The sequence below is a fragment of the Periplaneta americana genome, chromosome 9 (assembly GCF_040183065.1).
Source record: "Periplaneta americana isolate PAMFEO1 chromosome 9, P.americana_PAMFEO1_priV1, whole genome shotgun sequence".
Taxonomy (NCBI): Eukaryota; Metazoa; Arthropoda; class Insecta; order Blattodea; family Blattidae; genus Periplaneta; species Periplaneta americana.
Window position 1 is genome coordinate 63,243,858 of NC_091125.1, and position 22,122 is coordinate 63,265,979.

The 22,122-nt window shown below is 36.2% G+C and overlaps 1 protein-coding gene and 2 non-coding genes across 3 annotated transcripts in view; 1 reads left to right on the forward strand and 2 right to left on the reverse strand.

Annotated features, from left to right (window-relative positions):
• The window catches only part of LOC138706007 (sialin-like), a 47,392-nt gene that overhangs the window by 19,830 nt on the left and 5,440 nt on the right, over positions 1 to 22,122 (reverse strand). The gene's annotated exons all lie outside the window — the stretch shown is intronic.
• Positions 5,946 to 6,019, reverse strand: TRNAS-GCU (transfer RNA serine (anticodon GCU)). Its single transcript has one exon. It is a non-coding gene; the product is annotated as a tRNA-Ser (tRNA).
• TRNAS-GCU (transfer RNA serine (anticodon GCU)) lies at positions 6,464 to 6,537 on the forward strand. The gene has a single exon. It is a non-coding gene; the product is annotated as a tRNA-Ser (tRNA).

Here is a 22,122-nt window from a genome sequence, read left to right on the forward strand (position 1 = left end):
AAAAAAATAGAACAATATGGACCGGGAAGTACTGTTTGATGACGTCATAGACCCAATTATCATAAATCTCGGTAGTATTAGCGATGATGATTTCAGCTATGACGATGCGATGAAATGGAAGGGATAGCAAAGTTTGAAGACTCCGACTTGCAGCTCAAGGTAAGAGGTTAATGTTTTCAGTTAGTACATAGAGCGTTTTTATTGTTTGCACTCTGCTCCCCCCCCCCCGCTTCTCCCCTGTGACGTCAGCCAGACTATCAGATCTTTTGCGCGAGCTATACATATCGATCTACTGAACAAAATATCTAGTGAAATATAATTATTTCGTATAATTATATTTTTAATTTGTAAAATAGCAAGTATTGTGTGTCCCTATCACCACGGAATGGCGCGTCCTCAGGTTGCGGATAGAGGAGACGACCTCTAGATATGAAGGATAGCTGCGAATATATTGAATGAGCAGTCGTGGAGTTGGGCGAAGGACTAACAACCCATCACCGTAAAAAAAAAAAAAAAAAAAACTTTTTACACAACCACACAATAAGCCTCGGAATGACATGACATGACCACAACAAAGACTGTGGGCTAAAGCAAGGAGATGCACTATTACCTTTACTTTTTAACTTCGCTCTAGAACAGGTATGCTCAAAATTGTAAAAGCCCCGATTACACGGATGATGCTGCACTGCATAACACACGCAGTGTACGGACTGGGCTCCGCAACTACATTGCACTGTACATTGCAGCACCTCCCGTGGCATAGTTCTTACACTCTTACAAATACGGATAATAAACTAAATTTGAAAAAGGAAAGAGTATACACTGCAATATTCAGTTATTACATTATTTATTATATTTAATATAGTTATGATATAATAATATCATAGATAATATCATTTTCATATTCCACCATATAGTCTACTTTGCGGTCTATTCAACATCCGCATTCTTTTCTGCAAGTAATCGGGAATCTATTTCCAACGAATTTACTGCAATGCGCTAAAGATGCTCATCTGTCAATCGGGACCTATGTTTGGATTTATTAACCTTTATTCTCGAAAATAATTGTTCGCACACATATGTCGAGGCGAAGGTAGCTAACACAGTGGCAACGAATAAGCTCATCTTGTAATATTTAGTTTTGTTCATTTTTTAAATAATTCTATGCTTGTCAAGTCATATTCTCTGCATTTAGTTCTGAATTCTACGTTACTTAGTAAATCAATTAACTCGTCCTGGAACTGCACTCTCACGGATAGTAATAAATTTATGAAAAGATTAACAAAATACTAATATCACTCTCCATACGTCTAAAATCACTAAATCTATGTTCTGTGAATTCACATTTGAACTGTTGCAGTACAGAGACATAATTAACTATATTTTGTTCAGGCACCATACATCTCTTTACAAGTTCACCATCCGTGAAGGTTTTAGTGCCTTAGCTAATTCCCAACATACTACATAGGCTAACTTGCTCCAAAACATAGACTCTGAATTGTTCGACTCTCTTCAATGTTTGGCCTTTCATGAAGTGCTTTCAATTCTTGGAACTGTAGTGCACGTTGCACCCCTGAAAAATTATTTTATCAAAATATCTATTTCTGCTAGAATAAAATCACCACAATAACAACAACAATAATAATAATAATAATAATAATAATAATAATAATAATAATAATAGTTCTAATAATAATAATAATAATAATAACGTTGGTATATGAAAATAGGCTATATTACAAAAAACAGCTTCTCTGTCACTTCGGCATGTTCTGGTAGCAGAGCCTATAATGTAGTTTTATGTTGCTCAGTAGTATTCCTGACAGTACCTTACAATATAGTAATCACTTTCAGTTTTCACCGAACGTACAACAAAAATAGTCTTCCTCCCACACTGTACGGAATGATCGTTGGGTATGGCATAGTTGCGCCCCGCGATCAATTGGGAGGCCTAGGCATGGCATAGTTGCGCCCCGAAGAAGTCAGGTAGCAGAAGGGACATGGCATAGTTGCGCCCCGAAGAAATCAGGTAGCAGAATGGACGTGGCATAGTTGCGCCCTATGGGCATAGTGCACACGAAAGTGATTGTCATAAAATATATAAATTACTTAAAAATATTATAGTGGTAGCTGCATTGAAATCAGGTAGCATAATGGAGAGGGTATAGTAGACACGTAACTGATTGCGATAAAATACGTTACAGAGTTTTGTAAATCTAAACTTAAAACCATTGTGAATTAACTCCACCCATTTCACCAAACATAACATTCATTTTAAATTAACCTCACTATACGCCACAGCTGGTGTGGAAATCACAAATAAAAATGTCAAGATTGCTAAGGTCCCATATTCCAACGACTCATCATTTGAATATGTCAATTAATAAAGTACTGCCAACTTCATGGTGTTCATTTTTACGGTAGGCTAACGATAATCACGGCATAAACAGTAGAAAAACAGTTAATAAAGTACTGTCAACTTCATTTAACGGTATCGATAATGAATAAACTATTAAATCGAATAAGAAATCAATAAGATTGGTTGATTACGAGGTTCAAGTTCCCGTAAGGTCTTTTTCTCTACCTATTTCATCGGGGCGCAACTATGCCATGCCCTTTTCTCTACCTGATAGGAACGGGGCGCAACTATGCCCACAAAACAGGGACCCTTTTTTATCTGCTGCATCTTACCTATCCGTGGGGCGCAACCATGCCCTGCCCTGATCGTTTGCTTACAGAAGGTTTTGACTGTGCCATTGTCCCGCACTGTTCGTGCGTTTACTAAGTACTTGAACTGCCTTCTGCAGCCATCCGTCGAGCTTCGAACGGGGAACAGCACGCGCTACATTCGAAGGTTGTGATTACAGAACGTAATCGGGAGTCAGAGAATGAGCATACCTGCTCTAGAATATATCATTAGGAAAGTTCAGGATAACAGAGAGTGTTTGGAATTAAACGGGTTACATCAGCTTCTTGTCTATGCGGATGACGTGAATATATTAGGAGAAAATCCACAAACGATTAGAGAAAACACGGAAATTTTCCTTGAAGCAAGTAAAGCGATAGGTTTGGAAGTAAATTCTGAAAAGAAAAAGTATATGATTATGTCTCGTGACCAGAATATTGTACGGAATGAAAATATAAAAATTGGAGATTTATCTTCAAAGAGTTGGAAAAATTCAAATATCTTGGAGCAACAGGAACAAATATAAATGACACTCGGGAGGAAATTAAACGCAGAATAAATATGGGAAATACCTGTTATTATTCGGTTGAGAAGCTTCTGTCATCTAGTCTGGTGTCAAAAAATCTGAAAGTTAGAATTTATAAAACAGTTACATTACCGGTCGTTCCTTATGGTTGTGAAACTTGGACTCTCACTTTGAGAGAGAAACACAGATTAAGGGCGTTTGAAAATATTTGGGGATAAGAGGGATGAAGTTACAGGAAAATGGAGAAAGTTGCACAACGCAAAACTGCCCGCATTTTCTTCTTCATCTGACATAATAAGGAACATTAAATCCAGACGTTTGAGATGGGCAGAGCATGTAGCACGTATGGACGAATCCAGAAATGCATATAGAATGTTAGTTGGGAGGCCGAAGGGAAAAAGACCTTTGGGGAGACCGATACGTAGATGGGAAGATAATATTAAAATGGATTTGAGGGAGGTGGGATATGATGATAGAGACTGGATTAATCTTGCTCAGGTTAGGGACCGATGGCGGGCTTATGTGAGGGCGGCAATGAACCTGCGGGTTCCTTAAAAGCCATAAGTAAGTAAAATACAATGTTTTTAAGATTGATAGTAGGTTAATTAATTGATGAAGGATCGGTGGAGCGGAGAAAAATTCTCTCCAGCACCGGGATTCGAACCCGGGTTTTTAGCTCTACGTACTGACGCTCTATCCACCAAGCCACACGATGCCGGATTGAATCCTCTCAGTTTAAGCTCCACCTCTTAGTTTCCCTTTAGTGGCCAACCCTCATGCACTGTGTCACAGATGTGTGACAGTGGTACAATGTCCAATCCCGGTGCCGGAGAGAATTGTTCTCCGCTCCACCGATCCTTCATCTTATGATAATGCAGAATTTCTGCACGGAAATATCATATGTACTTTCGGTACATCGCAATAATAGGTTAGTTATTTGTTTACATTTCGACAACGTAAATGTTGTTGCCAATGACCCTGCACCCAACACATACCAATACACAACGAATAACAAACGACTGCTTCAGCGTACATAACAGGTAAAGTATCCTAAATAATGACAGTCTATTCTCTTTTCCAAAAACGTTACTGATAAAACATATTTTTTGTTGGAAAACTGGGACAGTAACAGAAAAAACATTTGACTTTTTTTCTTCACTTATTTATGCTCTACCACCAGTATTTTTTGACAGTTTATATCGTTTACACCCTATTTTTATTTTATTTTTTATTTTTTATTTTTTATTTTATTTATTTTGCTAATAATTGTAACATACAATATAAACAGAAAAACTTTAGCTCGCCCCTGAAAGAGTAGAACTCGTGGTCAGGGGCGGAGTCCTGAATTGAAAATTAAGAAGTATATAAGACAATTTGTCTTATGTCTACTACGCAATAAGAATATATTATAAATTTAAATTTACAATTTTTCAATTTTTTATAACTTTTTAAATTTAATATTAGAACTATTAGAATTGACAAGATTAGGATATTTAAATATAAGTTTGTTATATATTCTTGGGCCTAAATTACTACTATGATTAAATACTGTAGCAGTGTTGCATTTTGGTTCAAACAATCTTAAAGAATTCATACAGTAAGTATGAACGATAACCATAAGTATGACTTCATTTTTATTTTGGTGTGAAAAATATATAACACAGAATAATGCACTCCTTTATTTGTGTGTTTGTACTAAGGAAGAAACTAGTGAAGTATTTCGTGTAGAGTGTGACCTTGTACAGTATGAGACAGAAACGTAAACGTTACGTTACGACAAAGTGAAGAGAAACGACTAGAAGGTTTGAAATGTGGATATGGAGAAGAATGGAGTGTGTGATATGGACAGACAGAATAAGAAATGAAGTTGTGCTAGAAAGAGTGGGTGAAGAAAGAATAATGCTGAAACTGATCAGGAAGAGAAAAAAGAAAATGGCTGGATTACTCGCTGAAAAGAAACTGCACTGGAGGGATTTATGAACGGGAGCAAAGTTCGGGGCAGAAGAAGATATAAGATGATAGAGAACATTAAGATATATGGATCATATGCGGAGACTAACAAGCAATCATTCTGACGAGGAAAGATAAAAAAGTTATTTTTTTCTTCTACCATGTTAATAAAGTCAAAAGAAGTGCTTGTACAAATTTTGGCCACTCGAGAGCAATTACGAGGGCCGTAAAATAAGTTTCCCTGCGGCAGATTACAGAAAGAAAACACAATTTTATAGAAAGATTTATTGGAACAGATACAGCATTTGTTGAGCTATTTTTCAACATATTCCTCACCGGAACCGTCTCTCCCGATCCTATGGTGGTATGACAGATATCTCAGTTTCACTGAGGAGTAGCCTATGTTGAAAAATAGCTCAACAGTTGTTCCAATAAATGTTTCCATTAAATTGTGTTTTCTTTCTGTAAACGACCCCAGGGAAACTTATTTTTACGGCCCTCGTAATTGCACAAGATTGGCCAAAATTTGTACAAGCACTTGTTTTGACATTATTAACATGGTGGGAGGAAATAACTTTTTTTTTGTCTGCCTTTATAAGAATGTTTGCTTGTAAGAGGAAGACGGAAAGGAGAGAAGATTGGAGAATACTGGGTTTGCAGTGAAGAAACTGCTATTGGGCAGAGAAGTATGAATGAATGAATGAATGAATTCTATTATACAAATCTGGCTTTCAGGTAGTAGCTCCCTGTAAAGCAGGTTTGAATAATTTCAAGGAAAAATTGTTCCGGAGCCGGGTATCGATCCCGGGACCCTTCGCTTAGCGCGCGAACGCTCTACCGACTGAGCTACCCCAGGAACTATACACGACACCGTCACAATTTTTCCTTTTGTATCCACACAACTCAATGAGTTGACAAGACGCCAGAACTCAACTATGAGTGCACACAATACTGTGTGACTTAATATGTGGCTTTCTGTTAACGTACCTCCAGTAACAAATGTATTATACAAATCTGGCTTTCAGGTAGTAGCTCCCTGTAAACCAGGTTTAAATAATTTCAAGGAAAAATTGTTCCGGAGCCGGGTATCGATCCCGGGACTCTTCGCTTAGCGCGCGAACTCTCTACCGACTGAGCTACCCCAGGAACTATACACGACATTGTCACAATTTTTCCTTTTGTATCCACACGACTCAAATGAGCTGACAAGACGCCAGAACTCAACTATGAGTGCACACAATACTGTGTGACTTGAGTTGTGTGGATACAAAAAGAAAAATTGTGACGGTGTCGTGTATAGTTCCTGGGGTAGCTCAGTCGGTAGAGCGTTCGCGCGCTAAGCGAAGGGTCCCGGGATCGATACCCGGCTCCGGAACAATTTTTCCTTGAAATTATTCAATGAATTCTATTGTTTACATATTATTAATTAATACCCATAATTATAAGTAGTGTCTGAAAATGGATTACAAAGAGCGACACATAAATTGAGGAAGAAACTGATATTTTATGGTATGGGAATGTCTAGTTACGCTCGTCTATTAAACATTTATTCTCACGGCGGCAGGTATACAACACGCTATCAAGAATTACAAATGAACAGATAATAAAATCCTTAGGGACATACCTTTAGAAAGCAAGAGAAAAACGAATGAGGGAAATAAATAAGTTAAAAGAAATGTAAAATGAATTTTAAAATGTATGTGTGCATATAATGTAAGAAAGTCTACCTATGTATGCCATAGATCGTCCTATTGCTAGTAAAGACGATTAAGTCAACTTTTTATGTAAAATAATTTAAGTACAGTCCCCGACTTGTCTTTCCGTGCTCTGTATTCCACGTCCGAAATATTGCATGCAGGCAACAAATCAATTACTTTATTTGAAGAATTTACTATGATTTTTCGTGCATTAATAAAGTTTTAATTCCTGTTTTTACAAAACTTGCATTACTGGTCTTAACTGGTTTTACTAGTAATAGGACGATAAATAAATTGTACACTGATAAGTGAGCGCTAGCTATATGACCGGATGTCAATGCTGTCATTCAACATTGTAGCACGCGCGCACGCACGCACACACACACACACACACAAATACGCGTACTGCAGTTTAAAGAGAACTGGAACATGGCAAAATCTTAACCCGTGAAGAAATACTACTTCCAAATAAAATGGGAATATGATTATTTTGTTGCTGAAGAAGAAAGAATTGCTTGTTTACTGTGTCCCATCCAATTTATTTCTACTCGTCCTTTCAGTATTAAGCCACAATTCAACACAGCCCGTATTAAGAATTATGGAATGCACAAACTTTCAGGTAAATTCATTATTACGAACTATATATTGATTATTTATTTATATACTGTTAAATTAAGGACGTCACTCGTTGTGTTCATTTTGAATTTAAATTAATAGTGACTTTCAAAGTTCATTACTTAAATGCTATAAATTTATGTTTCCGTAGGTGATGATAGGAGGAAAGTTTTCGAAAATCTAAAGCAAGTTAGGTGCAAAGAAATCTCAAAGAAACTACCGACAATAAATCTAGCATAATTGTAAACCTTGAAACGAGATAACGCATTATAAATAAACTTAATTTATTACAATTCTTTTTGAAAATTACAGTGCCGCCACTGATGGACCTTGTACGGGCAGAGCATGTAAACAACTCTACCCGGAAGTCGATCATCCCCAATAGAAGTGGAGTGAGGCTGACGTCATATTTCCCTACTTACGTTTTCTGCAGGCCTGGTTTATATATATATATATATATATATATATATATATATATATATGTATATATATATGTATATATATATATACAGTATATATATATTTGTGTAAATCCTTCTGTTGTAGAATTTACACACCAATGCCTGTAGGGGATGGGACGATTCTATAAGTAGTAATTACGTCGCTAGGGATGTAAATTTTATATTAAACGCCGCAGAGATACTGTAGACAACTTCTTACGGCATCCGTGTAATGAGGGGTGCTGACTTTGCTACCCTATTTTTTTTTTTTTTTTTTGTACTGCAGTTGTGAAGACAGTATAATATGACGGTACCAGTAACTCAAAATGTTTGAATAATAATCAACAAAGGCCACATTGAGCAGAACACATTGATTACTAATCAATGACCTATCAGTTAGCCTACTGTACGCGCGTAAAATCTGCGATGAGTAGTGTTTCGTTGAGGAATAGGACTGCATGTTTTCCATCGCTTTTGAAGTTGGAATTATAGTCACGATTTGTGATTTGTTTAAAACCGGTTGATGGCGAGATTAAAAAATATATATATATATATATATATATATATATATAATAAATTTAGTAAAACGATTCATAACGTTAATTGAAATCCTAAAATTATGTGACAAATCTTGAAATGGCAAGTATAGTAATTAATTAATTGGAAATGTTTATACCAACAATTTCTTACTTTATTGAACTGTTTTAATACAATAATTTAACCTCAAAACTTGCACCAACGTCATGCCTTCAGTACATTCGAAAACTCATCGAAATTGCTAATTGTCACGTGACCAATAAAATAGAGATTACTCATAGAGGTTTTCTGCCAAATGTGGTCAAACACCTTGTTCCATGCGCGCCTTACGTAGACTGAAATGACGGACATGCACTTAGCTTATGGTGCTGCGGACGGAAATTCACTTGCAAATCGAAGTGTTTAAACACACTTAAATTTCATCGACCTGGGCCGGGATCAAACCCGCAACCTCCGGCAAAGAAGGCCAGCACTCTACCGACTGCGCCACCCAGGCCGCCAACAGAATATATCCAAATAGGACTATTCTAAGCCTTTATACTTTTGCTTTTATTCACAGACTATAAAAAACAAGGTTGAAGTCAACAGGATACAACACAGGACTAGGCGAACGTTACGTACTTCTGAATTCGATGAATATGTTCGTTATTTTGAAGATAATTCTACAAAGAGTGCGCCAAGTGTTGCTTATCAAGTGTGTGTAGACCACAAACTAGTTTGAAATGCACTATTGTGTGAGTAGAAATGACGCCCGTTCAATCTAAAAGAAAATATACTCTCTTCTTTAGGGCGATTTGGCTATTAGGGTACCGGTATAATATACATAAATAGACCCTAATTTACGACTGTCGTCCACTTTACTGATGAAGTTATTTTCTTCAGGTAGGAACATTACAATAACCATAACAAGTAGGTATATCTGGTAGGAAGATAATTATCCTCACGGGACAATTATTTACTGGTTTGACGGATTTCGGGTTTTAACGGTAACAGATAAATAGGCTTGATGGTCAGAGCAAGAGGATCCATCCCGAAACAGTTTGTTGATTTTTGTAAGACTTTTCATTTACTATCATCTATAATTATAGCTCGAGCAAGAAACGATTACCGAAAACCAATGATGGCGTTGCTGTCTGTTTTGACGAGTGTATGTAGGCACGCCGAGGGGGGAGAAATGCGAGCCAATGGAAGTACTGTTCTCCAACCAGGAGATCAACCGTGAAAGGAATGTGCTTACTATTGCGACATCTATTGGAGCATCCACACCTGTGGAGTAACGGTCAGCGCGTCTGGCTGCGAAACCAGGTGGCCCGGGCTCGGGTTCGATTCCCGGTCGGGGCAAGTTACCTGGTTGAGGTTTTTTCCGGGGTTTTCCCTCAACCCCAATATGAGCAAATGCTGGGTAACTTTAGGTGTTGGACCCCGGACTCATTTCACCGGCATTATCCCCTCCATCTCATTCAGACGCTAAATAACCTTAGATGTTGATAAAGCGTCGTAAAATAACCAATAATAATAATAATAATAATAATAATAATAATAATAATCTATTGGAGCGAAGTAGATATATAATATTATCGTTATAACGCCTGTTTAAAAACCATGCGCTCTCCTGCATTTGTTATTTCCTGTAACAGTGACCTAATTTTGTAACTAGGGTAGTATAAGCATGTGTGTATCAATGTTATTGTTTGTGCTGTGACAGCGAGCCAATAGAGATATGAGTACCCACGTGTGTGACCTTATGACATCAACATTCATTCACAGCATTACTCCCCTTCGTCTCATCCGGCAGAGACTTTCTCGTGGTTGGAGCACAGTACTGTCCCTTCCAAGAAGATGAACAAATGAGGCCATCGCTGTGAAAATAAGGAACGTAGCAAGAGAAAAATTCGAAGCTAATTAAACGCGCAACATATGTTTACGAATGAAATAATAATACCGTGCGATACAAGACACGTATTCACATGCAATGGAACAAACTAAAGTCGTAATGTAACCAGTGACGTCGCCAGGATCAGAGCAAGGGGGGTGCGGATGGGGTGCGAGCTGTAAAAATGTGGTACATAAAAAATCCAAAATGTTCTTTCATGCACTTGCGCGCATACTATACATCTGATTATTATTATTATTATTATTATTATTATTATTATTATTGCTCATCACATCCATTACGATACACTAAGGGACGTAGTTTTTTCATATCCAAGAAACTGTTTGTTTGTTTTTGTTCTTCAAAATAACTTATGCCTAGTATTTTGTTAATAAATTGCCCTTTGGGGTGCGGAAAGGGGTGCTCCGATTTTTATGGGGTGCTTACGCACCCTTTCGCACCCCCCCCTAGTGACGTCCCTGAATGTAACTATCACAACGCAAGACTGATTCTATCGATGTCATTTCTCTTCCGACTGTACTCTTGTCGACCTGGTTGGCGAGTTGGTATAGCGCTGGCCTTCTATGCCCAAGGTTGCGGGTTCGATCCCGGGCCAGGTCGATGGCATTTAAGTGTGCTTAAATGCGACAGGCTCATGTCAGTAGATTTACTGGTATGTAAAAGAACTGCTGCGGGACAAAATTCCGGCACATACGGCGACGCTGATATAACCTCTGCAGTTGCGAGCGTCGTTAAATAGACATAACATAACCGACTGTACTCTTTAATATCATACAAGTTATCTCGTGACCTTTCCTCTCGCCCGCTCTTCCTTATCGCAGTGTTTGATTCGCATTCCTTCCGTCGGTAATCCGTACCTTGCGAGACCTATACCAATGTTTGTTTACTTGCATTGAAAGTTTCGATTGCATTGTTAAGAAATCACCTCAGATAAGACATTGCACTGTAACTTCTTTTTCTCTTTCTTGCGTTGGTTTTATATTCATAACAAATTATCCATGTAATAAGTACTATTAAAAATTTTGTTTCTGTAAATGAAATACTTTGTCTTCTAAGTAATACCTGTTTAGTAAAAGTGTTTAATAATAATAATAATAATAATAATAATAATAATAATAATAATAATAACAACAACAACAATAATAATAATAATAATAGTCTAATAATAATAATGATGATAATAATAATAATAATAATAATAATAATAATAAAATTGTTTTACATTTTAAATGCATTTCTAAGAGTGAATGAAATATGAGCAGTACATAAAACAACACTCTTGAATTAAATTCGTTGGTTAGTTTGCTATGAGGGACTAAACAAAGCCATCTTTACATATAAGTAGTGGAAAAAAAAACATATAAATTAGGTACTTAAAAATGATATGAGTCTTCTTCAACAACTTACACCACTGACTATTGTTCACATATAAAACGTTCACTTCATCAAGCATACTCAATTACACGACGTACCTACCTAGACGCGGACATCAAGATGTACAGTACGTACACACACAGGGGTAGAGTTTGAGTTTTTAACATCCATTCGGGGAGAATAAAAAAAACGCAACTTGCTTGCTATATTAATTGAAAATTTTTAAAGCGTTACAAGGAAAGTAATAGAAAAGGAGTTTCGAGGAAATATCAGAAAACACTTTACTCTTTCTGCCTATTATTTACTTCGTTCTGTACCTAAACGGCCTAATCAATTATTATTGAGGTCTGGCTCGGTTTTTCGAGGGCCGGACCCAGGACGGATCCCTGCACTTATTTACATTGGCCCATTATGCGTCCTATGATTGTCCAAGTCCGACAAAACACCCTTAAAAATATACACTATACTCTTACTAATCCGACCCTCAGTAATCCGGCCTCTCAATTATCCGGCCTTCTTCTTGTGACAAAGTAGAATTCACGTAGTATTTTGCAATTTGCAAATTTAACACTAGACTATATTTTCTTATTTTTACTGACGCTATAATCATTTCGAAAATATTTAGTACTGTATATATAATAATGAAAACACAACCAAGACTTTGGACCTTTCTCCCCAATCGATGGGTTGTGATCTTAGAATTCCGCTGTCACGTTCTAATTTTGCACGCCTAAATCTGTATTAATATTACTAAACATTTTGACAGAGAAGAGAAAAAATTTGTTTTTGACGACAGGTGTTACCTTACCACTTAAGAAAGTGTACTGGCAAATTGCTTGCAGGATTGCCTCGCATTTTACTTGCTTCCTGTAAAAGCGGCTGAAGACAAGGCAAATTAGGTAAAGTTAACAACTATAGGCGGCTGCGTCTCATGAACATAATGAGTCCAAAAGAGTAAGGACTCGTGGTAAATATAGAGCAAAACTGAACTCGCCCTTTGTTGGAATTACTTTATATGGCAATAAACCCATATGTACACTATTAAGTTTGCAGCGTGAAGGTCAGGTAATAATTCTTCGTTTAACGACCCAGACTTTAGAGGCTATAAACGAACACCCGCGCAGTGATAGGCATGCTTCCGGACACATTAAACTATTCCTCACACTTGAAGTTAATTTTGTCAATACTATCAGGAGTTTTGAAGTGATGCGTAGTCAACAGATCGCACATTTTTTTTTACGTATAACAGTAGTGGATCGTCCGTATAGCTGTACAAACAAATTAAAAGTTATATGTGGCATAAAGAAATTCAACGTTAAAATTAATTTTCTCTTAGTTAATATGTCATACATGAGATGAGAAGTGCTACTTTATATAAATGCGTGTGTTTATTATTACGTTAAACGTATATTTTTGTGATTTTCATGATTTTCTGCCAGAATTTTATAAACTATTGCCCTAGTATTGTTTTATATACTGTTTTAAAATATTATGTATGTATGTATGTATGTATGTATGTATGTATGTATGTATGTATGTATTTATTAACACTACAATTGGGTATACACCCGGTGGTAGTATCACTATAATATACAATAATTACAATTACATGAAATAAAATAAAATAAACGTAAAAGAAATGAAATAAAATAAACGTAAATCTATAAATAGATGCAATAAACCTACTTCTATTTCACCCAACTATTACCAATTTAAGTAATTACATATCACCTTAATTAATTACATACTTACTTACAAATGGCTTTTAAGGAACCCGAAGGTTCATTGCCACCCTCACATAAGGCCGCCATCGGTCCCTATCCTGTGCAAGATTAATCCAGTCTCTATCATCATATCCCACCTCCCTCAAATCCATTTTAAAATTATCCTCCCATCTACGTCTCAGCCTCCCCAAAGGTCTTTTTCCCTCCGGTCTCCCACTCTATATGCATTTCTGGATTCGCCCATACGTGCTACATGCCCTTCCCATCTCAAACGTCTGGATTTAATGTTTAATTAATTACATACCAACTTAATTATATATCACCTTAATTAATTACATATCACCTTAATTTATTTACATATCAACTAAATTACATATCATCTTAATTAATTACATATCAACTTAATTAATTATATATCAACTCAATTAATTACATGACAAATTAAATAATACACTGCATCTCCAATTAAATTTTCAGTTCAATCTTCTCAACCTTTCCTTAAATGTATTGATTTTAAGAGGACCACCCTGAAAGATTGCCGCAGGTAAGCTGTTCCAGTCTACTATTGTACGGTTAACAAAGGAAAATTTTGCCACGTCCGTTCTTTGTTTTCTAATCTAAAACATTTATAATAAAACCGTTGATTGGAAGAGCTCAAGAATTCTTTTTACGTGGAACGTAACTTGGGAAATGAACTTCACATAAAAATGCAACTCCCTCTTTGTTCTCCTTATATTCACCTTGTTGTCCTCGTGTTTCTCTTGCTATGCCCCTGTCTATAGGTGACCTCACCCACAAATAGTTCTACGTAAAAGATATTCATCATAATAAAGCTTTGCACCTGTTTATTTTTTTCCTTTTTCTTCCAATTTTTTGTTACAGCAGTTGTCTAACAATCAACTGTATTTCTTTAAGATCGTATAATTTATTATGAAATTTAATTTATAAAGTTCTGTAATTTATATTTATTCTCTTACTGTTCTATAAACAAATTTACAATGTCGCACTTCACCCGACTTGATTTATCATTCAAATGGAAAAGAATATTTTTGTCACTGAACAAGTAATAACTGCTTTACTGTGTTAATATTATAGTAAATTATCTGGCTGACTAGTTTCCACGTGGTGTCCGTCATTCTCCAAAGCCTAGTGAGATCCTGCGCTATCTTATGGTTTGCTGTTATGGTGGGGTGTGTTCATGATTGTGGCGAAAAGGGTGTGTGTTTTGAAAAAAAAAAAATTGGTGCACATAGCCAAAAAAAAAAAAAAAAAAAAAAAAGGAATAGTATCAGAACTGACCTCAGCAATTGGGGAAAAATTATGGAACGAAAATATCGCCATCATTAATCCGCAGAGGACTTCGTAAATCTGTCTTCCAGCATGCAAGCTTTGCAAGAAATCCAAGATCAGTAATAGCTAGAATAACTTGACGGTCCAAGGACAAACTACTTCTTGAATGATTAGAGTAAGATGAGCTTTCAAAATTTAAGAAGTCCAGTTTGTAAAACTACAACTTTATGTTATCGATAAGAATACTAATTCTTTAGTCTAAGCCAGTAGAGTGTGAAGGAGAATTTCTGTAGAAAATTGTCTCAAATAGAAAAATTTTCGGAAAATGACTGCTCTCTTCTTCCTTTGCTCACAGCCTGAAGAGCTGCTCTATATTGCTCATATAATATTCTCATTAACCATTAGTTTAAACTGAAATAGTAAGTCGTCTAAGCACTGAAGGCTTTGTCAATACTAACTCCAAAACAATCGCCACTGTCACTTTTGCTTTGCCATAACATAAGGGTGTAGTAAATAAAATAGTACTAGGGCACTCCGCGAAAAGTTTATTATTATTATTATTATTATTATTATTACTATTTTGTTATATTATTATGTTTATATTATTATTATTATTATTATTATTATTATTATTATTAAAGTAAAATCCCGACTAGATGCTCTTCAAGGAGCCGCGTGTAAACCGCGTACATATAGAGACTGCGTATTAAGCAGTTATTCTAATTTCGACTTGTGCAGGTCTACAGCAGGAATGCTATATGCTTACTAATAATTCCGAGCGCGAGTTTTTTTAAGCTCTCTCCTTAGGCGCGGCGCTTTTCTTTCTCAGGCACATTGTTACTACAACAGTAAGAAAGGGTGTACATCATATACAATGTTGCAGACCGTAACCGATCTCAAGCGAGATTACAATAAAGATTTTAATGATGAGTAGAAGGTTCAGTTTTTATATAATGAACATGGCGGTGAAGTACAGTGCTTAATAAGTATATATATATATATATATATATATATATATATATATATATTTGTAAAAAAATGTCAAACGTCAGTACGAAACAACACAAACACAGATATAGACATTATTCTGGAGATGAGAGAAATTGATTTCAGACAAGACATCACAGGTGCAACTACCATTTAAGGGGGCACTGTCGTGAAATAATGCTGACAAATTAAGAAAATTCACTTCTTTGTTTTTGTGATCGCAATTACAGTAGGTATACCTGTAACTGTTTTAAATAATCTAATCATATAATCAAGTGTGACCAAACATACGGTGCATGAGTCGAGAGAAATGTTTTTTTGTCTTTTTAATGCTGTTTCCTCGACTCTAAAATTTTATACAGTTTATTGTATAAAAAAGTTCTCCTTGCACAACAGTTATTGTTATATTGTCTTAAACTTCTCAAGGAGGTCAATTAAATGTTGATAAATAAAACTGAATTAGCATTTGCATAAAATATTAATATTAAGTTCCTTGGGGGAATATTCATATTGCACTAAGATTAAATATGCTGTAATGGTAAATTCATTGAGTTAAAAAAATTATTGTCTCTCTATTTAGACTGAGCCCAAAAAGCTAATTAATTTTTATTCCCAAACTATCCTCAAGATTCTAAGCAAATATGAACTAAAATTTTTGAAAACTTTGAAGCAAAGAGCCTTTTTAGTGATGTCAATATAAAATATATTTAAAGAATATAATTTCAAAACTATTAGCTCTAATAGTACTGTATCAAATTTTGTACAGATGGTATATTGTAGATCTGTTTATGTTTAAATTTCACAAAATGTTGGATGAAAATTGTGGAAGTTTTAAAAATCATACTTGTCCCCATAAATGATTGAACCCAAAAATTATATTATAGTTTATTATAGTTTACAAAACAGTAATGTAGTAGCGTCGCATGTCGGTATTTGTTCGAATCAGTACTAACAGCCAGGTAACTACAGGCCGAAGCACAGTTACCAGTTGAAGCACAGATAACTGCTGTTTCGGAAACTCATTTTAAACATGTAAGCACGTTAAATCATAGATAACTTTGTATGTACAGGTAACTGGGCATCAATCTACAACGCTTCGTACGTCAGCTTGTTTCCCATTCTTTTCTCGGACACAACGACACCTATCACCTCTTGTGACACCCTGACCTGAAGAGGGCAGTTAAGTCCCTAAAGCAGGTGGTACTCCTAAGCAGGGATACCGAAACGCACATCGCATCGCATTTTCTCCATTATTAATAATAATCTTCGTTTCTGGAACTTTTTCAAGTCTTATGTGGTTGTCGCATTTTTGCACATTTACATTGAAAGTCTGTCGCATTTTTAGAAGTCGAGTCGCAAAATTTCACAATTGCGACTGTAGCTTAAACCCTGGTTTAGAATGAAAAGAAGGAATTTATTTTGAGACTTAAATGAAATGCTAACAACTTATACAATTGACATCTATAAGACTTTTCAATGTCAATTTTCTAAATGGAAAAATATCATACAATTATTAGGATACATACAGGTACTGTACTTGTGTAAATCTGCAAATATATATATATATATATATATATATATATATATATATATATCTACTTCAACAGTACAATTCATAAATAAAGACAGTCGTCTTTTTTTTTTAGTTTGTTACTTAACGATACTGTATCAACTACTATGTTATTTAACATTTATATAATCGGTGATACGGATATGTTGTATGGTGAGATAAAATTCCCTACGGAATTACCTGATATTCGCCTTTCAGTTTGGAAACCTCGGAAAAAAACTACAAGATAATCAGCCTGAACGGGAATCGAACCCACACCCAAGCGCAGGTAAAGATCAGAGGGCAAACGTGCCTACTGTCTTAGCTATCCGGTGGCTCATCAAATGTATTACCTTTGGGATTGTAGAATGTGTCCTTTGAATCAGAAAAATAAAGTCAATTTTATTATTTGGGTAAGTATAACAGATTTATGTACCCTGTGCATCTTTTGAATGGTAATTTAAGAAAATTAAATATAAAAGGCAACTGCATAAGCAACATGACGAAAAAACTGATTTGTTGTAAAGAAAAAAACTTGTGGGGAAATACGTAGGCTATAACTTCAACTTACTTTTCAACTTGATAGGCCTATCTAGTATCTAGTTAAACGTGAGATGTAGGTCGTGGCTTCTTTCTTTCGACACTTTCTACTTTTCTTTTCAGGATAACAGGCTCTAGTATCTGTCGACTAGGAGAAACAGGTTTGTGAAATTGAACAGGAAACACAGTCTGTTTGTGAAAAAATAAAGAATTAAATTATGGTTTATTTATCGACGCTCGCAACTGCACGGGTTATATCAGCGTCGCCGGTGTGCCGGAATTTCATCCCGCAGGAGTTCTTTTACATCCCAGTAAATCTACTGACATGAGTCTGTCGCATTTAAACACACTTAAATGCCATCGATCTCGACCGGGATCGAACCCGCAACCTCGAGCATAGAAGGCCAGCGTTATACCAACTACGCTACCGAGGGCGACGTGAAAAAATACATGACCCGTTTGCGAACGAAGGCAAAACGATTTTATTTCTCAATTTTGAGGTGCTTAGGGGTGTACACGGAATGGATATGTCACTTACTTACAAGCCGAGGGTTGGCATGTGTAATATCGGCTCTTTATTCTTGCACATTTTCTACAGCAATTTATTTTTAATGTGAATACGTCTGTAAGTTCGGGACAGTACTACGGTGCCAGAAAGTCGACCGACATTTCCAGGCCACTACAGTTTTAGATAAAATTCATGAATATAAAAATAATCGGCTTGCGCGTGTCCAGCGAATACCATGAGAACGTCTCCCAAGAATAACGAAATATTATGAACCTAGAGGAACAAGACAAGGAAGATCTCTAAAACGGCTATTAGAAAATTGTGACCGGAACGGATCTGTGACATGATGATGATGATGATGATGGTAAGAAAAAAATAATAATCAAATGTAATCAGTAATTTATAGAACACAGCCGACTTTAAAATGTAGGGTATAAACACTTTTTGAGTCGTAATGACAATATTTTTGCATGTAGGCCTACCGGTACGAACAAGTTTCCAGAAAAAAAAAAAAAAAAAAGAAAGAAAAAGGTAGGCTCGAGATGCTAAACAAATCTGCATCGTCTTTCGAATTTTGTTTCTCTGCTTGAATATGATGAAAAACTATAGTTGTTCAATGACGAATTAGAAGGTAATATGAAATTCCCGTTGTTTAATTTCAATATTCAGGGCAACCTTTTTACTATGTCAACAAACATTCTCAAAATTAAACATACTGGATCAAGAGTGATGGCAAGTCTCATTTAACTGACCGTCATTTAATTTCACATCGCCGGTTGTGTACATCAAGTTTTCAGCCCAATATAAACGTATCTGTGAACAATAAACTACTGAAATTTTAAAGTGGTCTGTAGAAGTCATGTTTTAATTTATATGTTGGTTCTGATGTTTGAGGATACATGTAAAAAGTTGGAGTAACATTAATGAGGCCAATTTTATTTTAAGTGTCTGCATGTAACTTCAGTTCGAGGATATTATTATTATTATTATTATTATTATTATTATTATTATTATTATCCCCCAGTATTGTTTATTACAATCAAAATTACAGAAATAAATAATTTGAAACGCAAGTGTTTGGAATTTCATTACGTATTCTTATCATATTTGCCCACTATTATTTGCCGCCACTGGCAGACGTGACGTGATAAGTGTTAACAGGAGAGATATGTGTAGTGTAGATCCCTACGGTGGCTGAGTTTCAGACCTTCAGCCTTGACACGCAGACGGTCCGGTTCGAATCCCGGTCAGGACTGGAATTTTTTATTGAAAAATCCATTAGTAATACTTGTGGCGGACAAGGTTGCAGTTGGGGCTTTCTTCGGGATTCTCCCGTTTCTCCATATTAGACATTTACATCATTCAATAGCATTCGTTGACTGGCGACGCACGGAGGAAGCTGGCTTAGGGACGAGTGAGGTTCCTTGCTTTCCTTGCTCGAAACCTAGGTACGCAGCGAACCTTATTGTAATCACCCAGTGTGGGTTTTGGAACGCGCCTATCTTAAGAGCTAGCACAATAGATCTTGAATGGTCGCAATGTCTCCCTCCCGAAATTGCATTCCAATTCATATGTAGTCACAGTAGTGGAGTGAGAATAACCTCCTCTCTTATATCTAATTGAAGAGCTCATCCATCTATTCAAAATAAGAACTGCACTTCATGTAAACACTATCCGAATTACCCAGGGCGGGAAAGAAGAAAGAATTATTTACGTCACATGTTTACTTGAGTACATGAATTGTAATTTCACAATTTATAGCAAAGGTAATCTTATTCTTGCTTACAGTAATAGACATTGCCTCATAATGTGAAAATGAAAGTTTCTTATGGAAATACATAACAAATATGATGACAAATACTCTTTCTCGAATACTTGCTTACAAATGCCTTTTAAAAAATCCAGAGGTTCATTGTCGCCCTATCCATCGCTCCCTAATTAATCCAGCCCCTACCATCATATTCCATCTCCCTCAAGTCAATTTTAATATTATCCTCCCATCTATGTCTCAGCCTCCTCAAAGGTATTTTTTCTTCAAGTCTTCCAACTAACACTCTATGTGCATGTCTGGATTCACCCATACGTGCTATATGTCCTGTCCATCTCAAATGTCTGAATTTAATGTTCCTAATTATGTTAAGTGAAGAATACAATGCGTGCAGTTCTACGTTGTGTAACTTTCTCCATTCTCCTGTAACTTCATCCCTCTTAGCCCAAATATTTTCCTAAGCACCTTATTCGAGGACAAAAACGAATAAATAGCTGAGTAAGCTTAAATATTTTGTTTAATGTGTGTCGTCAATATTTTATTTGGATGCAATATTTCATATTGCGCACAGAAGCGTATGAATGAGAAAAATAAGTTACATTTTAAGTAAATAAGTTGCAATAAAACAACTTTGGAGTAGAGTTAGTTCACCGCTGTCGAGTAACGGTTAGCATGTCTGACAGTGCAACGAGCGGATGAAACTCGGGTTCAAATCATGGTAGGACAAGTTACCAGGCTGAGGTTTTTTCCGAGGTTTTCCTTCAACCCATTAAGAAAAAATGCTGGGTTACTTCTGGTACTGGACCCTGGACTCATTTCGCTGGCATTATCACCTTCATTTCACTCAAACGCGAGATGATCATTGGAGTTGATAAAGCGTTGTAAAATAAGTGAATTTTTTTTAAAGTAGAGTTAGTCGAATACGTGCGCGGTGTAATACATATTTATGTTAAGTTACTGGTTTTACATTGGATGGATTATATAATAGCATCACCCATATCGGCACTTCAGAAGCAAACTGGTGTTATAAGGAGCATGTACTCAGATATAATTTACATTTATTACGATATTTGCCCTATCAGAAATTACGTTTGCTTATCCATGCTAAACATAACCTGCATTATTAATTAAAAAAAGTGGTGACTGATAACATGAGATTAGCTCGAAACGAGTTAACTTCAATGACAAAAACTAGACTAGATCATACCAGATGGGGAGGAGGGAAAACAATAGTGGCTCACTAGTGAGCAGCAGCGTTTAATCTTGTTTCCAAGATTATTAGATTGTTTATCGTAATTTAATGGTGTGCAGAACCGCTAGGTCTGCTTATACTATTCTACAGAATTGTGCTGAATTAAACGTGACGGCAAGTGACCATGAATCGCTCATGTGAATGAGTAAAATATGCGAACTGCCTCTGACAAAACGATAATAGACAGACAAAACATTACAAAGGAATGCCGTTGTAGATGTCTATAAGGAAAACTGAAGTCTATGTGTACTATTACGTGCGCAATCGATCAGTCCACTCACATGCTGATTGACTGGTTCAATCACTCACTCATTCACACTCTAGTCCAGAATACTGTAGCTGAATCCAATCACTTGCTTTGTCACTCACTGGCCCAATCTTGCTGACTTTATTCTCTGGACAGTCAATCGCTCACTAAATCATTCACTGGTTCATTCACCCGCTGGTAACTCACTAAATCATTTACTGACTAATGACGCACTAAATAATCTATAGTCAATCTCTTTCCAAATCATCTACTGACTCAATCACTTTCTCACTAAATTTAATGACTCTCTGGAGAGTCACTTACTCACTAAATCATTCACCGACTCAAATCAGTATAGGGATAATTGCTCTTCCATTAACTCATCCACTGACTCAATCGTGACAAGATGGATAGTCAGTCGCTCACGAAGAGCGTACCGGTATTCCGAATCTCACCGGTGAGCAATCCGATGGCATCACGGTGTTCCGAATTAACCCATGACGTCATTGATGCTCCACCGGTGTCGCACCGGTGCCAT